Genomic DNA, 14,285 nt, shown 5'->3' on the forward strand with positions numbered 1-14,285 from the left:
ATTTATCTTTCTTTCTAAACCTCATAATACCCTTCCAAGGAGAAATATGAAGAAAAATAAAATCACCAATTTCAAATTCCAAATCTCTTTTTTTTTCGCACATCTACATAACTTTTCTGTCTATCATATGCTACTTTCATACGCTACTGAATTACTTTCACTTTTTCTATTGTAAGTTCAATCAATTCTGGACCCAATAACTTTCTTTCACCCACTTCACCCCAACACAATGGAGTTCTACATTTTCTCCCATACAAAGCTTTATACGGTGCCATCCCAATAGTAGACTGATAACTATTGTTATAAACAAATTCAATCAACGGTAAATACTCATCCCAACTAACTTTGACATCCAGCACACAAGCTCTCAACATATCTTCCAAAATCTGTATAGATTGTTCTGATTGCCCATCCGTCTGCAGGTGAAAAGCTGTACTAAACTTCAAAGAAGTTTTCATGGCTTCATGTAAACTACACCAAAATCTCGAAATAAACTTCGGATCCCTGTCACAAACAATAGAAACTGGAGCCCCATGTAAACATATGATCTCATCAGCATACAAATGAGCATACTCCCTTATAGAATAAGTAGTTTTCACTGCCAGAAAATGATCTGATTTCGTCAACCTATCAACTATAACCAAATAGAATCATGTCCCCTTTTTGATCTTGGAAGTCCTGTCACAAAATCCATTGTTACATGCTCCCATTTCCATTGTGAAACTGGCAACAGTTGCAATAACCCCGCTAGTTTCTGACGTTCAGCTTTCACTTATTAACATACTAAACACTTTGCTACAAATTCTGCAATTTCACGCTTCATATTGTTCCACCAGTAGTATTCCTTCAAATCCCTGTACATTTTAGTACTCCCCGGATGCATAGCATATATAGAATTATGGGCTTCATCTAAAATATATTTCTTTAAGGAAACATCATTTGGAACACAAATTTGACTTTTAAAATACAAAGTCCCATCATCCCTAACTGTAAATTCAGTTTACATACCTTCTTGAGCTTCTCTTCTTTTCTTATCCAAGAATACATCATGAATTTGTAACTATTTAACTCGATCCAGCAACAAAGGTCTCACTATAACATGTGTAAACAATACTCCTTTGTTAGTAACTGTTAATTCAACTCCCATCAGTCTCAACTCCATAATATTTGCCACCCGTGCACACTGTACACAAGATAGTCTCCCTGAAGACTTCCTACTCAAGGCATCTGCTACTACATTGGCTTTTCTAGGATGATGGTGAATATTACAATCATAATCTTTGATTAACTCCATCCAACGCCTCTGTCTCAAATTTAAGTCCTTCTGTGTAAACAAATACTTCAAACTCTGATGATTAGTGAATATTTGACAAATTTCACCATACAGATAATGCCTCCACAATTTCAAAGCAAAAACAATAGCAGCTAACTTCAAATCATGCGTAGGATAATTCAATTCACGATTCTTCAATTGTCTAAAAGCATATGCAATTACCTTGCCATTCTACATCAAAACACATCCCAAACCATGATATGAAGCATCAGTATAAATCACAAAACCTTCACCACCACACGGAATAGTTAACACTGGAGCTGACGTCACTACAAGAAATGTGGGCTTTTATGACATAGTATTTACTGAGCTTCTTTATTTTGCCTCGTGATTACCACCATTTACGGAGTTTTTAAAAGAATCCTCGTAATTGTTACATGTTTTCACGAGGATTTAGTAGAATCTTCATAGAAAATGTTTTTTACGGTGTATTAAAGAGGTCGTGAATATTTAGATATATTTACGGCATATTTGTACACTTTTCACGGGATAAATGTTGCTCGTTGATAAATGTTACATTTAAGGCCTTTTTTTTTCCCCCTAAATAAGCAATAGTACTTAAATTACTAAAATTACTTTAAAAATATATACAGAAAAGAATAAAAAAAATGAACTCAAGTTCTTTTACGGTGTATTATAGACGCCGTGAATAGATTTCACATCTAAGGCGTATTTTTTGCCCCGTAGATAAGCAATACTATTTTTAGCCTTCCCCTCGCTGGAAACTTAGCGCCAGATAAATTATTTTTTTAATTAAAAAATATTATTAAACATAATTAAGTTCTTTTACGGTGTAGTAAAGACGCCTTGAATAAATTTCACATTTAAGGCGTCTTTTTTGCCCCGTAGATAAGCAATATTTTCCAAATAAAATTTTCCCCGCTAGCGAGAAACTTAGCGCCAAATAGCAAAATAAATGAATTTTTTTTAATAGAAAACATAATTAAAAATTTGACAAAAATGACGTAGTCGTTTTTGTCAATACCTTATATATCATGTCTAAGCCCTTTCTCTCTATGCTCCCCTTCTCTCACGTTGAAGCTAGCCCTAACTTTCCCTCTGTGCTCTCTCTCTTTAGACGAAAAAGATGCAGATGATGATGTCTCTCTGGTTCGCCTCTCTATTGGAGCAGTGAAAGTCCAATCGAAGCAAAGAAAGGCAAATTGAAGACCCCTAGAAAACCTAAGGAAAGAGTTCTTAAATAGAGTTAGTCTGTCTCTCTCTCACTCACTCTCTCTCTCTCTGTATATAAATAATTATTTACATCTACAATTTTGCATTATTTATTTATTTGTATATATCAGTTTGCTTGAGATTTCTGTGTGTTAATTTGGGTTTGGGTGATTCATTTGTTTTTCTTCTTAAATAGAGTTAGTCTGTCTCTCTCTCACTCACTCTCTCTCTCTGTATATAAATAATTATTTACATCTACAATTTTGTATTATTTATTTATTTGTATATATCGGTATTGCTTGAGATTTTTGTGTGTTAATTTGGGTTCGGGTGATTCATTTGTTTTTCTGCAGAATCACCAGCTGAGTTTTTTGCTGAGAGCAAGAACATTGCTGGGTTTGATAATGTGAGTTTCTTAGCCTCCTGTATAATTTCTGTGGGTTAGAATTTTAATGGTTTTGTGGCTTTTTTTTGGGATTTTTTGTGAAGGGTAATTTTTTTTTTTTTTTTTTTTTCAGTAATTGTATTAGTTTGTAGCTGAATAATTTTGATATGTACTATTTGTTGCATTAAATATATAATCTCTCATTTGTGATGATGGAAGCATGGTGTTAGTATTAGGAGAGTAATTGGTGAATTTATATCTAGTCCAGTGCCTCGATTGAATTAATTTGATTGGAAAAACTTTTTTGTTGTAAATATCTGAAATTATACTTTTTTTTCTTTTTTTTTTTTGGGAGGGGCCGGGGGGGGGGGGGGGGGGGGGGGTGGGGAAAGTTAGAAATTTTCCATTTATTTCTCTATGTGTGTGAAAACTAGATAAATATTCGCCTACTAAGAGAATTTGCAAATTTAAATTGTCCGAAGTTGGTTGTTAAATTCAGTGAATTAGGGGCAAAGTCAAATTCCGGATATCTGTATAGAAATCTATTAGTACAAGTTCGTAGCTATTCTTTTTCCTTCAATCGTCAATTTCTGCATTTTATTTTGCTTTCAGCCAGGGAAATCCCTCTACAATACTGTGAGAGAACTTCTTGAAAATGCTCTTGATTCAGTAGAATCCATATCTGAGCTTCCTGTAGTAGAAGTAACAATGTAAGTGCTTTTCATTTGTGCATATTCCTACTATGGATATCAGCATGACTTAGGTAGGCAAGCTTTAACATATGAGATAATCAAGCATGTCATTTAATACTTTAGTTTTACTATTTTCAATTCTTTGATGCTTTAGTGAATAAATTGGAAGAAGCAAGTTTAATTATATGATTGGTCTTGTTGATCGTGAATACGTTGATGAGGAACTTTATGATGATTTTGAGACAGCCAAGGCTTGTGAGGTGTGGGCCTTATACCTAAAATAGCCGAACAAGTATACCCACAACTTCCCATTTTTAGGTGTTATCAAATCCACAATTTTTGTCTTAAAAAGTTTTAAAAAATGTGGCAAATTAGTTTTAAAAAATCATCAACAAATGGCTTAAATAGATAAAAATATTTTTATCAGTTGGTCACAGGATTTGTTAGGTTGAAGAAAAAATTTACTGCCATGATAGATTTTGTGATGTATCCATTTATTGTACTCTATACGCTGCTATACCCCAACCTTGACTATACAATATATAGTATTGTGGCATTTAATTCGATGGATAGGATTTTCATTGATTGAGCTTTTATTGGTCCACATGATTGATATTAATTACATTTCACCATGGCTAAAGGAAGCAGAAGGGGTGTGTACATATTTAATCACTTATGGATACTTGTATAAACTTTTACTTATTTCTGGAAGCTGTGTGAATATATCTATCATGTATAGCGCACATATTTCTCATAAACCATGGATAATTTTGATCGACAAGAGTGATTCTGCAAAGGACATTCATGGTAATCATCCAATTTATTAGCACCCTTCAGACTAGAGCCAATCACACCTTTACATAATTCCTTGAATTTTAACATTGATTTAATAAATCACATTTGTAAATTGTGGCTAGTAGCAGGCTACCTCTTTACTATGTAATCGTTTCACCATTCATCAACTGGCTGCTTGCCCTATTATATTGTCATCAAATATTTGTCCACAACATAGACATGTCACATGGATGAGACCAATAAGCTGAAGGCCCAACAAATTTTAAGAAGAGAGAAAAAATAAATAAAAATCAAATAGGTAGGATCGTATAATCCTCTGATTCAAATCGTAACTTTGACAACCATGTATGTTACTGACTCTTACTAATGTAAAATGTGCTTCAATTTAATGCCCTACTTGTTGAGGATCTCTTAAAATAAAATCTTGTATATTTTCAGGTGCAATCACTGGAGCTATAACAACTCCTCTTGATGTCATAAAAACTAGATTAATGGTTCAGGTACAGATAATGGATCTTTTTTCTTACTTTTCTTTCTGTCTTAATCTTTTTCATAGAAGGGGAGTAATGCAAATTCTTTCTTCATTTCATCTTTTCAACCTTTACAGGGGTCAGCAAACCAGTACAAAGGTATATTTGATTGTGTTAGGACTATCATTAGAGAAGAAGGGGCTCCTGCTCTTCTAAAGGTATGCTCTTCCACGCTACGCCTCTTATCCCATAAGATGCAATTCAAAGTATAGTAATCATTCTTTGTGTTCTTTTCTCTCGTTGCTCTTTTCAATTTACATGATAGCATGGGAAAGTATTAAGAAAAATGTCCTAATTTTGTTAAGATAGATAGCATTTCTAACTTACGGACAATGGGGGTCATATTTGAATAGGAATTGACTTAAATTAAAATTATATAAAACACTCTTAATTAAAAAATCAATACTAATAGATACATATACAGAAAGAGATTGACGAACCTTGATTTTTTGCTCCAAATTGATGTGTATAGCAATCTGAAATTCGAAGAAATTGTGGATTCAAAATAGGAACCCTAGTTTCTTCATAGAACGAATACAAGCAATCTTCGATGCCTCCCTCAATGAATTGTCAAACTTTGCATCAAATTAGAGCAAGGATTAGGGTTCTTTTATGGAGATCTTCGTTTCAAAAACTCATGTCTGACAGCTTCAACAACTTGAATAAGTTAGCTTCAAATCAAATCTCATACATCTACACCATATCAAAATAATTTATGAAAATAACACCTAAAACAACCCACACATCTACACTTTCATACACACATATATGCATACACGAAAAATAATATCTAAAAAGAAGGCAAAATACCCAAACTCTGCCACACATCTACAACACAAGATCTCATCCACCAAAACCATACCAAAGTAAAATAATACAAGATAATTAAGGACCAAAATCAATAAACTAAAATACGCTCAGAGTGTAATGAGAGTTATTTCATTACCAACTTACTGTCACACCCCAAAACCATAGGGCATGATAATAAGGTTAAAACAAAAAAAAAATGGAACAACAGTTTTCAGCTTAAGCAAATTCTGCGCAGCGGTTCCTCAAAAAAACATAGAAAATTCAATTATTATCGAAATGAAACAAACTAAATTTTTTTAGAAACTAGACTCAGATGACAATGTGACCGAGTCACTCCCGGATGCTAGAAAAACACCAAGGAAAATAGTTTTTGGAAGGAAGAAAGCTCTCACAGCTTGTGCTGAAATGGAACCAAGTGCAAAACTTTGGCCTGCTTAGTCTTTTAGAGAGCCAATAAAATTTTGGGGCCTTAACCTTTAGAAACTAGACACTTGAAATAATAAAACTGGAAACTTTCATAATTTATTGATTTCGGGAAGGCCGTCAAATTCTTTTCTCAAATTCAGTTTCCAAACTGTGACCAGAAACCAAACAGCAGATGATATAAGATTTTTTAAAAAATATCCACCAATCAAAAAATTATAAAATTTTTGTGAGAGACTTTATACACAAAGGGAAACATATGGTAAAAATTTCACAGTGTTTGAAGCACTACGACCTCTGATTAAAATTCGTTTCCAAGAAAGTACTAGAGGAAATTTAAAATAGATTTTTTTTTTTCTTTAAATAAAACCCTCTAACAGAAAATTCAGAGCTTACCCCCATGAACAACTTATATAATACATAGACATAACAAAGATCTAAAGAGGGTAAGAATATATATATTGCATAAAGTCATCCATAGAAAGATAATTTCAGTCCAAATTTGTACACCCAAAATAAAGAGTCACAGCTCTGATGCCCAGTCACTAAGTACATATGCTACCATTAGCAGGCTATACACAAAACATCTAGATATAGTACCCTGTCGTAAAGAACACATAGCAGAGAGCATATTGTCATCCTTACTCTAGCACAACAACCACGACCTTAACATTGTTTCATAAGGCATCAAACATGAACAAAATAGTACTTCAGGCTAATATTTTACACAAAAACACCAAGCAGAAGATGTTCCACAAAAGGATCCCATCTATGGGAACTCAAGCTCGGGTCTAGCATTGCCGTCCTGAGCACCAAGATCTGAAAAATAACAAGGGTGAGACAATGCCTAGTAGGAAAGCCTTTAACAAATGCCTTCATGAGGTTTTAACTTTTAGGTACATGATCTAATTAAGCAGAATTATTTTGGCGTAAAATTGATAATATACATCAGTCTACCAACATGCTAAGTTCTGATTGGAAAACAATTTAACCATGTAGAGTTCTGAAATAAAATCAAAAGCAATACTTGTATGTAACCAAAGCTCAGATCATGACCAAGCATATGTATAATATCTTAGCTAAAATCAAGCATTTGACTACAAGAAAATCATGTACTTGTAACAAGAAAAACTATAATTTCATGGAACATTAAATTGGGAAACAGAACTTTATAAAAATAACTCTCAAGGCTGCAAGAGTTAAAGAGAATCCCTACCCAATTGAAGGTAACAACTGGAGGTGGTGAGATTAGATGGTGTGTGGGTAAAATGCCTACATTTTCAGCCTTAGTCCGAACCCTTCTTCTTCTTCTTCACTTTCTGTTCTTCTTTCTCTCTGTCAGACAACCCACGGCTAGAAGTTTTCTTTTAGGCTTGGCATGCAACAACTATGAGGGAACTAGTCACAAGTGTAGTGCTAAATAATTAAAAGTGTCTCCAAGTTTTGCATATGAATGACACCTAGTTCTGGATCCCCTACATGCTGCCACATGCAAACCCACTAAACCACATTCTATTAATATCTCAATACTCCCTCATTTCCAAAAGTAATCACTCAATGGCTCTACCCATTTTATTTATTTCTTTATTTCTTTATTTTTATTATTATTTGTTAACAACTAAATTCATCCCATGAGTAAAATAGAAAAATTAAATGAAACTCATGACTATAAATTAAATACTAGATCAAAAAATTATATACTAGACAATTAAGGAATTATAAATTGCCAACGAACCGTGCACAACCGATGGATTTAAATAAATTCCAAGCAATTAGGGATGTACTAATATTGAAATGCAACACATGAAATAGGTAGAAAGAAATTTAATCAAAAATCATGTAATTCTGGTCCTAAACATAGGGAAGACTTAATTAAATTTAAGGTTGTCACACTTACTCTTTGAACAGACCATTTTCTGCCTTTATTCACATTATCATGAATATAGTTAGATATTCTTCTTGCTAGAATTTTGACAATTTTTTTTTATCTTTTGGGGTAGGTTAGTAGACAAAATAATTAAGCAAATAGTGATGGATAAAGAATGGACGCACATGACTTACAGGTTATTATTTGTAGTGGAGTGTGCTTATAAAAGTTAATATTGTCTACACTAATTTTAAGTTTAATTAAATGTTAAAGCTTTAATTTTATAGAGTTGATCCAAAGTATTTAGAAGGACCACGGAGGTTTGCTGATCAGGCGCAAGCGAATGCGGGCCATCTAGAAAAGATTTTATGCCCTTGTAATTGTTGTCTAAATGCAAAGCACCAACACTTCGACATGGTGTTTAGGCATTTATTGGAAAATGGAATGGATCAATTATACTCGATCTGGTACTTTCACGGGGAAAATCTGAGTGAATCTCCCCAACATGGAAGTGATGTAAATGACGTTGAAATGCCAGAGACGTATCAGATGTATAGAGATATTTTCTTTGATGGTGGTGATGATGTTTCAGATCCAAACTATGAAATAAGAGAGGCTGAGTTTAAAAAGAAGTTAGAATATGCTAAGACCCCTTTATTTCCAGAATGCACAAAGTATACGGTTATGTCTGCAACTGTTGCCTTATACAAGCACAAAGCAACAAGTAATTTATCCGACAATGGTTTTGATGGACTTCTTTAAATGTTTGGGGATATGCTTCCAGAAAATAACAAACTTCCTAAGAGCTATTATGAAACGAATTTTTTTTTGAAGACATTTGATTTAGGATATGAGAAAATAGATACTTGTAAGAATGAATGTTGTCTGTTTAGAAAAGAGAATAAGCACATGACTAAATGCCCAAAATGTGGTGCTTCGCGGTGGAAAGAGAATGAGCGTACTAAAAAGGTTAAAAATGGTGTCCCAACTAAGGTGTTGCAGTACTTTCCAATAGTACCAAGGTTTAGAAGAATGTTTCGATCCCCTGAAATAGCAAAACAACTAACGTGGCATTCAACTCATAGAAGTGGGGATAGAAAGATGCGACATCCGGTTGACACGCCTGCATGGCATACGATAGATAAAAAATGGCCTTCTTTTGTATCAGATTCACGAAATTTAAGACTTGGCCTTTCAACTGATGGGTTTAATCCATTTGGTGACCTTAGTTCGGCATATAGTTGTTGGCCAGTAACATTGGCGGTATATAATCTTTCACCACTTGAACTCATGTCTAAAGAAAATATGATGTTGACATTACTAATCCCAGGGCCGAGGCAACTAGGGAATGATATAGATGTGTATTTGGAGCCACTTATAGATGATTTGAAAGAGCTATGGGAGAAAGGCGTGGAAATTTATGATGCATTTGCAAAGTCCACATTTAATTTGAAGGTAATCTTGATGTGGACAATTAGTGACTTTCCAGCTTTAGTAACCTCTCTGGTCATGTTACAAAGGGTAAAAAAGCTTGTCCAACATGTAGTGATGACACATGTTCAAGGTGGTTGAATTGTAGCACCAAGACCGTTTACTTGGGTCACCGTCGATGGCTATCTCCTACTCACCCATTTCGAAAAAAGAAGAGTTGGTTTGATGGGAGTGAAGAACATAGGTGGAAGCCTAAAATTTTGTCTGGGACTGAAATTCTTCATGCTATGAAAAATATTAAAAATGATTGGGGTAAAAAAGCGAAGGGAAAATTACATATCAAACCAAAAATTGGAAAGAGGAAACAAAAGACAAAAAAGGACGAAAATGTGGCGTGGAAGAAAAAATCCATATTTTTTGAATTACCATACTGGGAGGTAAGTATTTGTAATAGAAAGTCGTTTATTTTTTTTCAAAAAAAATAAAATATTATTTATTTAAGTTTATAATATGTTTTAAAAAAACTATTATTCCATTATTTGTGTTTTAGGTATTACTCGTTCGCCATAACTTAGATGTCATGCATATTGAGAAGAATGTTTGTGAGAGTATTATTGGCACCCTGTTGAACATAAAAGGAAAATCAAAAGATGGACTCAAGTCTCGTAGGGATTTGGAGGAAATGGGCATCAGGAGGGATTTGCGCCCATAAGATTCAAAAGGGAAACATTTCTTGCCACCAGCACCTCATACACTAAAGAAGAAAGAAAAATAGCTTTTTTGTAAGCGATTACAACAATTAAAGCTACTAGACGGCTGTAGTTCCAACATTGGGACACATATATCATTGGATGAATGCAAGGTTGTAGGCTTGAAATCTCATGATTATCATGTCCTAATGCAACAATTACTATCGGTAGCGTTACGGGGAATTCTACCAAAGGGTGTAAGGAATGCCATATTTCGCCTATGTGCATATTTTAATGAAGTATGCCAAAGGGTGATTGATAGGAACTCAACGGAAAGACAGGAAAATGAAATTACTGAGACATTGTGTATGTTAGAAAGATTTTTTCCTCCATCTTTTTTCGACATTATGATTCACTTGACTATTCACATCGCACGCGAAGCTCGTATTTGTGGACCAGTACAATTTCGTTGGATGTACCCATTTGAGAGGTACTAATATCAACTTTTCCTTCTTTTATGGAGTTAGATATTTAATATTATAACATATATATAATTTATTTTGTTTTTTTATGTTTTAGGATGATGAAGGTTTATAAAGGATATGTTAGAAATAGGACGAGACCTGAAGGATGCATAGCTGAAAGCTATTTGGCTGATGAGTGTGTGAAATTTTGTAGTGAGCACATCAAACAAGCTTCTAAAATAGGGGTGAGACATTCTTGAAATGAGGATTTTGAAGGTGAGACAACAATAGATGGCCGTCTAATTTCGAAAGGAATTTTGAAAGTCATGTTGAATGACATGTTACAAATTGCTCACCGTTATGTCTTGTTCAATAATGCAGAGGTGGAACCGCACACAGGGTAAGTATGATATCTTTAGGACTTATTAATTTGTTGTAAAAATAACAATGAAAACTTACCAATAGTGTTTGCCTCACAGAAAACATTTGGAGGAGCTTAAGCAGATAGACAGGCGTCTCATAAGGAATGCAAGCGCATTACAAAAGAAACATATGGAGACTTTTTGTTTGTGGTTTGCAAATGAAATTAGTGCAGCTGGTAATGATGTGTCCGATACACTTATGTGTCTTGCAAATGGGCCTAGAAGAGAAGTCATTTCACATTCGGGATATATTGTTAATGGACAACGATTTCACACCAAGGATGTGGAGAGAAGCACACAAGATAGTGGTGTTTCGCTTGAAGCGGAAACTATATGTTAATCTAGTGCAAGAGATACAAATCAAGTTCTAGGAAAAGTATCTTACTATGGTGTTTTAAAAGATATACTTTTGTTAGATTACCACACATTTAAAGTGCCAATCTTTGATTGTGAGTGGGCAAACATTAGAAATGGCATCAAAGTTGAAGATGGATTTGTATTAGTTAACCTTCATGAAGGTCAAAGTCAGTTTCAAAGTGATCCCTTTATTCTTGCTTTACAGGCTAAGCAAGTTTTTTATTCGGAAGATGAAACATCTAATTGGTATATTGTACTTAAAACGCCGCCAAGAGGTTTTAATGACTTGGAGTCTTTTGAAGAAAATAGTTATGTGTCTTCTATGCCATTAGATGTATCAAGATTGGACTCAAATGATGATGATGATGGCAATGAAGAGTATGTGCGGTTGGATTATGAGGGCATGACCGTGTAGATGTATTAAGATTTTACTGGAAGTCATTTTATTTTATTTTATTTTGGGACTTTGTTTATGTAATAGCCTTTTACTGTCTTATGTTACATAAATCAGGTTTTTTGCATTCTATTGTAGTGCTTTATGACATGTCTTCTTGTAACTTTACACCTCACTCACTCTTTTTATCTTTTAAATACTACTCCATATAGGCTTTACTTTTGTTTAAATAACTTGTACACATGTTTTGTGGGTCTATCTGAAGGTGTAGAACACCCTTAATATCATCTATATTTGCAAGAACATATATGTATTTTTTATATTTAAACATTCTTATGCATCTTGTATTGTCTGGACCCTGAGTTCTATCACCAATACACTAATATGAAGGGGAAAAATGATATGTAATGTTATGCTTGAAATATCTATGGCTTGAAATACTTTGTTTATTTTTTTTTTCTAGAACTTTTTGTTTTAAAAAATAAGTCATTCTCATTATAAGAGCAAAGGAGTAAGAATTGAAGAGGGAAAAAGATAGATAAATTTCAGCATGCGTGGTCCCGCAGATGTAAGTAATTAATATATCAATTTTAAATTATAATTTTGTTGCCTCGTATTAAATTTTAATGGTTTTTCTTATTTTCTTATCTTGCATATGTTCTCATATAAAGTCCTCTAAAGTTGGTGCAAAAAGAGGACTAAGAGAGAGGAATTGTATTGTGGCAGCCTTAAGGACTTCGGGAAATGAGGGAATTACTATATCAGATCGAGATTCAAACTCTCCCCATACACAGTTAGGTGGACAATCTAGAGGTTCTAGCTGGGTTCCAATCGATCATGATAGTGGAAGCACCTCGGCAAATGATGCTTCAATAACTCTCTCTACTCACAAGGGTCCTCATAAGGGTAGAGGTCCATCAATATTAGCAAATGCAGTAGCAAATGATAACGAGTCACTACTTCCGATTGAATTCAATGAAAGAGGGCAACCAATTGGTGAGAATAGTAAAAAAAATTCTACTAGCATCGGAATAGTAGCACGACAGAATGTTCCAATTAGCTCAAAAAAGTGGAAAGAGGCTTCAGCTGAGAAAGAAAGACTCATATGGACATCTATAAAGGTATGTTCTTTTCTTGCATTTTATGTGATATATTTGTTTCAATATAGGTATTTGACCTAAGATTCAGTTTTAGAATTATAATTGAAATAAAAGTGATGACCAAATTTAATAGCACACACCACCATTCATAATTGGATCTAAGCCATTAATGATAGGAAATTTTCCCAAAAACTACTGATTGTTTGATTTTTACACTAAATGCAGCAAAAATTTGAAGCCCCTGATTTCCATAAAAAGGATGCTTTTAGAAGAATGGGAAAGAGTTGGGGTGATTATAGAACACGCCTTACAACCAACATATATAAGTCAAATGAAGATACAGAGGTTATTGATTCATTAAAGCCTGACAGTATACAATCAATCGATGAGTGGCAACAGTTTGTGAGTAATCGACTTTCTGATGACCATAAAGTAAGTAAAATATTGATCAAATTATTTTCTCTAATAACTTTCTTCTTTAGAAATTAGTAATTATATTATTTGTTTATAGCGAAAGAGAGAAAAATCTTAAGAATTGCGAAAGAAGCAAAAGATGCCTCACACAACAAGTCGTAAGGGGTATGCTCGTCTAGAGGATGAAATGGTAAGTAGAACTAATTATTCCATCTTTCTTTTCTTCTTTCATCCCATGAATGGATCTTGTTGTTTGATTTTGTACATGTGTCAGACATATTTTGTATCGATATTTTGTATTTAATCATGTGTTTTGGAAGCTTAATTATGCATTATTAGTGGAAATTTCAGCTCAAAGTATACAACACAGGAAATCTTAGCTTCAATTCTCTACACCAATAGGGATACAAATTTCAAACCACAATGCAGCTTCTCTTAATGCTCAAAATAGATTCCCACGGTCTTGTCTTAGCCTTTTCTGTTTTAGGGGCACTTTACTAATTCTGTGGCTGGTCCTTCTTGAAACTAGCTTCCACAGCTTACAATCATCATATAACACATGCTTCAATTACCACAACTCAGTTTTTAACAAGTTAGTAATAAGTCATAACCCAAACCAAGCTTCACAATTATTTTCTGCAGCAGTGATGTTCTCAGGGACAAAATTGTAAATTTGCTGTGGTACATCTCAATTCTCAATTCTCCCATTTATATAATATCAAACTAGAGGTTCTCAGATGAAAATTATGTCAACTACACTCCGGTATGACAGTCACAGCACTCACAGCAGGCCATTAAATTTAAACAAAACCTGATTTGTTAAGTCTATTAGGCCTGAAACTATAAAGGTTATTTTTCTGATATGTAGCTTAGATTGTATAGCTCTGTATCATCATTATAAGCATGATCAAGCAACAATAATGCATGTAACATAAAGATGTATCACTTTTAAGTTCACATACAGCTGCAATGCATCAGAAATTAAATATAGAGCAGGTTTGAGATC

General features: G+C 33.9%; 1 long non-coding RNA gene across 1 annotated transcript; it reads left to right on the top strand.

Moving 5' to 3' along the window:
* The first annotated feature begins 3,509 nt into the window (after positions 1-3,509).
* On the top strand, positions 3,510-5,044 carry LOC132268630 (uncharacterized). Its single transcript, XR_009469321.1, has 3 exons — positions 3,510-3,601; positions 4,817-4,878; positions 4,986-5,044. It is a non-coding gene; the product is annotated as an uncharacterized LOC132268630 (long non-coding RNA).
* Positions 5,045-14,285: the final 9,241 nt, after the last annotated feature.

Source organism: Cornus florida, unplaced genomic scaffold, assembly GCF_030987335.1.
Source record: "Cornus florida cultivar Cherokee Brave unplaced genomic scaffold, ASM3098733v1 CherokeeBrave_3.0.0_Hap2_Chr08, whole genome shotgun sequence".
In the NCBI taxonomy this organism is placed as follows: Eukaryota; Viridiplantae; Streptophyta; class Magnoliopsida; order Cornales; family Cornaceae; genus Cornus; species Cornus florida.